The sequence below is a fragment of the Bos indicus x Bos taurus genome, chromosome 21 (genome assembly GCF_003369695.1).
Source record: "Bos indicus x Bos taurus breed Angus x Brahman F1 hybrid chromosome 21, Bos_hybrid_MaternalHap_v2.0, whole genome shotgun sequence".
Taxonomy (NCBI): domain Eukaryota; kingdom Metazoa; phylum Chordata; class Mammalia; order Artiodactyla; family Bovidae; genus Bos; species Bos indicus x Bos taurus.
In genome coordinates this window covers 55,267,739-55,275,481 of record NC_040096.1, presented here as the reverse complement: position 1 = coordinate 55,275,481, position 7,743 = coordinate 55,267,739, and the positions used below count along the sequence as shown (strand labels likewise).

The following is a 7,743-nucleotide window of genomic DNA, read 5'->3' as shown; positions in this document are numbered from 1 at the left end:
CCCTAGTGCTCCTTTTCCTGCCTTCCTCATGTGGGTATCCTTAGAAGATAATCACCTCTGTTCTCGGTCCATCAATTCCTTCTCCTGCTAAGAGAGTAATTATCAGGATTAGATGGAGTCCTGCAGTTGTGTTACCTGAAAACTGGGTTCACCTTTTGGTGGGTATCAAGCCATTAGACACAACCAAGGTGAAAAACAGAGGAAGGAAGGACTTATTATTACTTGCTGCAAGTAAGTGGGACCCTGGGGATCTCTCCCAAAGCAATGTCTCCCCAAACGGCAAAGTTGGTGAATTTTTAAGCTATGGGTATTTGTATACTCTTAAAGAGGTGAGACCAAGCAGGACCCGGGGTAGGGGTCCTGGGCATGGAAGTCTTACTGTGTCCCCCATTTCTTGATTGTTGGAAATAGGCTTCAGCTCCCAAGAACTTCCCCGGGTTCCAAAGGGTAGATCCAAATAGTTGCTAGTCAAGGAAGGGAGGGGAAGCAGAAACAAAGGAGGAACAATAAAAAACTATAGTGCAGGTGAAACAGTTTACCTCAAATTGGGACTTGAACTCATGTACCAGGACTCAAACTTAGCCAAAAGCCAGTCTGGGACTTGAACCCACATGGCTGGGACACAAACCCAGCCAATGGTCTTCCAACTGAAGTCACAGAACTGGTTTCAGCACTTAATGAGGCTCAGGTTCTTGATATCTTATCACAGAAAGAATTCAACGAGAGACAAAGTGATAAGAAGTGGATTTATTCAGAGAGAAACACAGTCCACTGAGTGTGGGCCTTCAGAAGAGGGCAAGTGAAGCCTCAAAATGTAGTGTGATTAGCTTTTAAGTGTTAGTTGCTCAGTTGTGTCGACTCTTTGCGACTCCTTGGACTGCAGCCTGCCAGGATCCTTTGTCCATGGAATTCTCCAGGCAAGAATACTGGAGTGGATAGCCATTCCCTTCTCCAGGTGATCTTCCCAACCCAGGGATCGAACCCAGGTCTCCTGCACTGCAGGCTGATTCTTTACCATCTGAGCCACCAGGGGACAGCCCCCCTGGTTAGCTTTTATGGGCTGGGTAATTTCAAAGGCTAATGAATGTGAGGATTATTCCAACTATTTGGGGGGAAGGGGTGGAGATTTCCAGTCATTGGGCTACCACCCACTTTTGATCTTTGATGGTTGACCTTGGAACTGTCATGGAACCTCTGGGTGTGTCATTTAGCTTGCTGATGTGTTACTAGGAGGGAGTGTATACTGAAGATCAAGGCTTCCCTCGTGGCTCAGAGGTTAAACGTCTGCCTGCAATACGGGAAACCTGGGTTCGATCCCTGGGTTGGGAAGATCCCCTGGAGAAGGAAATGGCAACCCACTCCAGTATCCTTGCCTGTAGAATCCCATGGACTGAGGAGCTTGGAGGGCTACAGTCCACAGGGTCGCAAAGAGTCAGACCTGACTGAGCGACTTCACTTCATACTGAAATCAGTTTATGTTGTGACCTCAGGCTATGTCATTCTTTAAAGGTTGTGCCCTGCCTCCTTCCCTTCTGTTTCACAGGGGCTTCCCTGGTGGTTCAGTGGTAAAGAACCTGCCTGCCAATGCAGGAGACATGGGTGGAAGGTCCCATCCCCCAGGTGGAAGATCCCTGGTCTGGGAAGATTCCACATGCTGCGGGACAACTAAACCCAGGAGCTGCAACTACTGAAGCCCTCTGCTCTAGAGCCTGTGCTCTGCAGCAAGAGGTGGTAGGGGTGGGGGTTTAGTCCCTAAGTCATATCTGACCCTTAGATACAACCCCATGTAACCTGTAACCTGTCAGGCTCCTTTGTCCGTGGGATTTCTCAGGAAAGAATACTGGAGTGGGTTGCCATTTCCTCCTCTAGGGCATCTTCCCGACCCAGGGATCAAACCCTCATTGGATTCTTTACTGCTGAGCCACCATTCCCTGGTGACCCAGCAAGAGAGGCCACCGCAATGAGAAGCCTGCACACTGCAACTAGAGGGTAACCCCTGCTGGCCACAACTAGAGAACAGCCCACATAGCAGTGACGACCCAGAACAGCCAAATACATTTTAAAAAATTATATATATATAAACTATAGTGCAGCAGTTAAAGTAGGATCCTGGTTCCTCCTAAAGGAATATACATAACAATATGCTTAGTTCTACAGGAACAAAGCCTCCTCCCTTGCCAGTTACCTAGTGGCAAGTTGATTACACTGGACTCAGTGAATCTGCCTGCCAATGCTGGAGACATGGGTTTGATTTTCCCTGGTTGAGAAGATCTCCTGGAGGAGGAAATGGCAACCTATTCCGGTATTCGTGCCAGGAAAATCCCATGGACAGAGGAGCCTGGTGGGCTACAGTCCATGGGGTTGCAAAGAATTGGACACAACTGAGTGACCGAGTACACACACAAGCCACCTCCCAACCCCGCCCCCAGGTGGAAGACGGTAACTTCAGGCTGAATAACAGATTCCTGGAGCACTGCCCTATTACCTCACCACTCACCAATCAGAGGAAAGTAACATACCTGCAGCCCTCACCCGGAATTTTGCCTATAAAACCTTTTCCCCGAAAACCTTCGAAGCATTTGGGGTTTGGGGGCATGTGTCACCTGTTCTCTTTGCTTGGCCTTGCAATAAAACTTTCTCTGTTCCAATCTCTGGCCTTTCAGTTTGGCCTCACAGAGCTTCCGGCACACAAACTTGCTTTGTAAAAGAACTTGGAATTGTCTTGACCAGGGAAACCTGAGTGAGGATGCAAAGATAACAATACAAACACATGCAAAAGGCTTTCAAATAATCAGTACCCTGTGAGTTAGAGTTTCCAGTCCTACTCTCTCACAAGTGAGAAAAGAGAGGCTGAGGGAAATTCACTGACTTGTCCAAGGCTGCACAGGAGTCTGTCCATTTTATTGTCTCCTTTTAAGTCTCTCTTCCATCTGTCAAATTTCTGATTTGTTTGTCTCTGTTTTTTGTCTCCAGAACCACTTTCACTCTTCTGTTAACATTTGCAATGTACATTTATTGGATCCCTAGTGTGTTGAAAATCAGAGACATTACTCTGCTGACAAAAGTCTGTATAGTTAAGGCTATGGTCTTCCCAGTGGTCACATGTGGTTGTGACAGCTGGACCATAAAGAAGGCAGAATACCAAAGAGTCGATGCCTTTGAACTGTGGTGCTGGAGGACTCCTGAAAGTCCCTTGGACAGTAAGGCGATCAAACCAGTCAATCTTAAGGGAGATCAACCCTGAATATTCACGGGAAGGACTGATGCTGAAGCTGGAGCTCCAGTATTTTGGTCATCTGATGCTAACAGACAACTCACTGAAGAAGTCCCTGATTTGGGGGAAAACTGAAGGCAGAAGGAGAAGAGGGCATCAGAGAATGAGATGGCTGGAGGGCATCACCGATGCAATGGACATGAACTTGGACAAACTCCAGGAGATGGTGAGGGACAGGGAGACCTGGCATGCTGCAGTCCATGGGGTCACAAAGAGTTGGACACGACTGGGCGACTGAACAACGACCACCACCACATGTATCATATCCCGTTTTATTTTACAAGACAAACAGAAGACCTGGTTTTGTCCTCAAGGAGGTGCAATGGCAACAGACTCTGCCTTTTTCTCTGCATCTTGCTCCCCCCACCCCTCACTTCATCTCACTGGAAAGTCTCTAAGAGATCAAGCGTATGGACTGTGGCGACGCAGTTAGAAATCGGAGAAAGAACGTCAGGTTGCACTTCCTCCCTAGAGCCACTAGAGGCCACCCGCCTCCGCGCAGAAGCGCCGGCCAACGCAGCCTGACTCCGCAGCCGGTGCGCGCCCTCCGCTGATTGGTGGCACCGAAGAGAAGTTGCGCTTTGATTGGGCCGCTGTCAGGTGTCGCTGCCGGCAGGTTCGGCTGCGCGAGCGCGGGGAGGCGGGTGAGTGAGGGCCCGGGGCGGTGGGGGAGTGGCTGGGGGCTGGGGGCGGTATCTGAGGGGGTGGGCTTGGGTGGAGTGGGCTCCGTTGGTGCTGAGGGCCCTGGTTGGTAGTGGCCGGGGGGCCGCTCTGGGAAGGGAGGCAGCCGAGAGGCCTCAATGTCAGCGAAGGGAGAGTGAGGCGGGGAAGGCGGGGGCGGGCAAAGGCTAGAGGAGTCAGGATGGGCGGTGGTAATCGGGACCGGGAGCGGAGTGAGGAGAGCGCGGAGGAGGGGGGTCCGCGAGAGAAGAGATGGGCGCGTGAGGTCTGCGTGAGGAAGAGGGGTCCTGCCGAGCCAGGGCGTCTGCAGGGGAGAGGGTCAGAGTGGGCAGGTCCGCGTGAGGCGAGGTGGGAGTGGAGTCGGACCGGAGAGCCGGCTGGAGGAAGGGGATTGTTGGAGAGAGGAGGGAGGTGACCCTGGAGGGAGGGCGCGTGGGGAGAGTGGCCCACAGACAGCCTGTGGAGGTGGGGGGTGGAAAGCACTGAGGGTTCCAAGTAAATTTGTTACCAAGTGCGGTGACTCATCGGGGTTTGAACGACTACCTAAGGTTGGGGAGGCAGTGAGGGAGAGGGTTAGTCGGATTGTTCATTGGATCAGTTGATCAGTGAAGGAGGAGAGAGCGGTAGTTCAGGGAGTCAAGGAAGAGTCATTTTAGCAAGTAGGAAAAAGAAAGCGATATGAGGGAGTTGATACAGAGAACAAGGGCATCAGCACATTTCATCGGTGGCAGAAAAAGGGTATGTATGAATCATTCAAGTCTGCATCCAAAACAAACAAACAAAACCTGTATCAAGTAGGAACTAAGGGGTCCACTGTTGAAGAAGGCAGTGTTGATGGTCTGAGGAGTTTTAACTGTGTTGGAAAGATTTCTGCCTGGACTCTGTACTGACGTTTCTCTTTCACCACTAATGGGGCCCTGCAACAAGTGCATGGTGGTTAAAGAAATTAGAGGACTAGGCAAGCAGCCCTAAATTCTAAGGGAGAAAGAAATTAACACAGTTTACCCTCCCTCAGTCAGTAAAGAATCTGCTCACAATGCAGGAGACCTGGGTTTGATTCCTGGGTCGGGAAAATCCTCTGGAGAAGGAAATGGCAACCCACTCCAGTATTCTTGCCTGGGAAATCCCTTGGACAGAGGAGCCTGGCAGGCTACAGTCCATGGGGTCACAAACAGTCGGACACAACTTAGGGACTAAACCACCTACCCTCCCTTCTGGGCTTCCCTGGTAGTTCAGTGGGTAAAGAATCTGCCTGCAATGCAGGAAGATTCCCCTGGAGAAGGGATGGGGTATCCCCTCCTGTATTCTTGCCTGGAGAATTCCAGGGATGGAGGAGCTTGGCGGGCTACAGTCCATAGGGTCACAAAGTCAGAAGCGACTAAGCATGGCACAGAACCCTCCCTTCTATCCCCTCTCTTCAAACCTGGGTCTTCTGTGTTGCAGGCAGGTTCTTCAACATCTGAGCCACCAGGGAAAACACATCCCTTCTCTAGATCCAGTTTGACATAGATGTTCCTGAGGAGATTGTGCCCCTGCCCCTCCCTGTCCTTACCTACTGTCTCCTCCCTCCCTCCCTCTCTCCCTTCCACATTGCCCCAGTAAGACTTGCCCTTTAGCTGAGTGTAGGGTCTGAAGTTTTCTTTTGCAACAAAGTATTAGGAAAGAGAGAGGAGGAAGGGGAGAAGAGCACAGAAACCGGCTGTGGCTGTTGGAACACCGCGTTAAAGCCCAGCTTCTCCCAGAGGTACATCTAAATAAATCCTGGCTTATTTCATGGCTATTTCTGTCAGGCTTCTATTTCTGCTTTGTTAACTATGAATTTAGACCTTTCATGTTCCTTCAGCTCCACATTTGTGAACACATTTTCCTTTGCTATTCTATTACCATCTCCTGTTAGAGAGTTAAAATAGAACTTCAAGAATGTGATAGTGTACATTCAGTAGCAAACCAGGAAGGGCTTAGTGGCAGAAAGTGTGAAGGGTTAGGAATCTTAGACATAGAAAAAGCTCCTGCTTCGGAGAAAGGATAAAGCCTGCCACAAACTTCGGCTTGCTTAAACTGTACAGGGACCTTGAGAATGTCACAAGTCATGGAAACTGGGTCAGGTCACTAGAATGGAATTCAAAGAAATAGCCTGTAATCAGGAGGGGTGTGTATGTTTAAGACCTGCGGTGCACAACTGGAAATGTTAAGTCTAAGGAGAGCGTTGTCTGGTGGTGGAACAACAGAGAAAAGCAGGTGGTGAAGACTAGAAAGGTCAGGATCTGTATAAAGATTAGCTGTGGCTTTCTAATCAAAGCTTCAGAGTTCACGTGAAGGGTAAGGATTTAAAATAAAAATACAGAAAGGAATTATTGAGGACTACTGTACAAGTCTGTAAGACTAAATCATTCCATTTACTTAACGGAGTTTGTGGCTTTCATTAGATCCATTGGTCAGTATTTCTGAGAACTTTTGCAGAACGTAGAAAATTGATGATATGACTCAGTTTCATTTTGGGAGAAAAGAATAACAGGTACTTCTATTCCCACGATTTAGTGTTAACAGATGTATCTAATTATGTATGCAGTCATAAACATTTGTAGTATTTTTATTTGTACAAGTAGAATTGTCCTTCATGTATATTTCTGCAGTTTGCATTTGGAAGCTATTCATGTTTTATATAGCTTTGATTCATTTTTTAAAAATTGAAGGATAATTTACAATGTTGTGTTAATTTCAGGTGTACACCAAAATGATCCATATATATATATCCATATATATATATATCCATATATATATGCACACACACATATATATATATATATACTTTTTCAGATTCTTTTCCATTATAGGTTTTTTTATTTGTTTGTTTGATTTTTGGCTGCACCAGGTCTTAGTTGCAGCACTCTGAATCTTTAGTTGTGGCATGTGGGATCTAGTTCCCTGATCAGGGATCAGTCCTGGGCTACTTGCATTGTGAGCAGAGTCTTAGGCACTGACTCACCAGGAAAGTCCCTTCATTATAGATTATTACAAGATATTGAGTATAGTTCCCTGTACTATGCAGTTGGTCCTTGTTGTTTAGTTATTTTATATATAGTAGTGTGTATGGAGAAGGCAGTGGCACCCCACTCCAGTGCTCTTGCTTGGAAAATCCCATGGACGGAGGAGCCTGGTAGGCTGCAGTCCATGGGGTCGCTAAGACTCAGACACGACTGAGTGATTTCACTTTCACTTTTCACTTTCATGCATTGGAGAAGGAAATGGCAACCCACTCCAGTGTTCTTGCCTGGAGAATCCCAGGGACGGCGGAGCCTGGTGGGCTGCCGTCTGTGGGGTCGCACAGAGTCGGACACGACTGAAGTGACTTAGCAGCATAGCAGCAGCAGTGTGTATATCTTAATCTTAAAGCTCCTAATTTATCCCCCAATTCTCTCTTTTTTTGTGGGGAGGCAGTGCGGGTTTTCTTTGCTTTTCTCTAGTTGTGGGGAGTGGGAGCTTGTCTCTAGTTGCAGTGTGGCGGCTTCTCTTGTTGCAGAGCACAGCTTCTACAGCACACGGGCTTCAGCAGTTGTGGCCCATGGGCTCAGTAGTTGCGGTTCCCAGACTCGAGAGCACAGGCTCAATAGTTGTGGCCCACAGGCTCAGCTGCTCAGAGTCACGTGGGGTCTTCCTGGGTTAGGGATAGAACCCAAGTCTCCTGCTTTGGCAGATGGATTCTTAACCCTAGACCACCAGGGAACCCTGCCCTTGATTCATTTTTAATAATTGCTATTAGTCAACCATTTGTGTATACTACATTATAT

The 7,743-nt window shown here is 48.2% G+C and overlaps 1 protein-coding gene across 10 annotated transcripts in view; it reads left to right on the top strand.

Annotated features, from left to right (window-relative positions):
* The first annotated feature begins 3,835 nt into the window (after positions 1-3,835).
* The window catches only part of PPIP5K1 (diphosphoinositol pentakisphosphate kinase 1), a 40,127-nt gene continuing 36,219 nt past the window's right edge, over positions 3,836-7,743 (top strand). For 8 of the 10 annotated variants that reach the window (XM_027520915.1, XM_027520913.1, XM_027520908.1 and 5 more), the window contains exon 1: positions 3,836-3,918. The gene's annotated coding sequence lies outside the window, so the exon portion shown is untranslated. Of the gene's footprint in view, positions 3,919-4,395; positions 4,694-5,605; positions 5,700-7,743 lie in introns of those variants that run through there. The other 2 variants (XM_027520906.1, XM_027520907.1) reach the window with 2 other exon arrangements.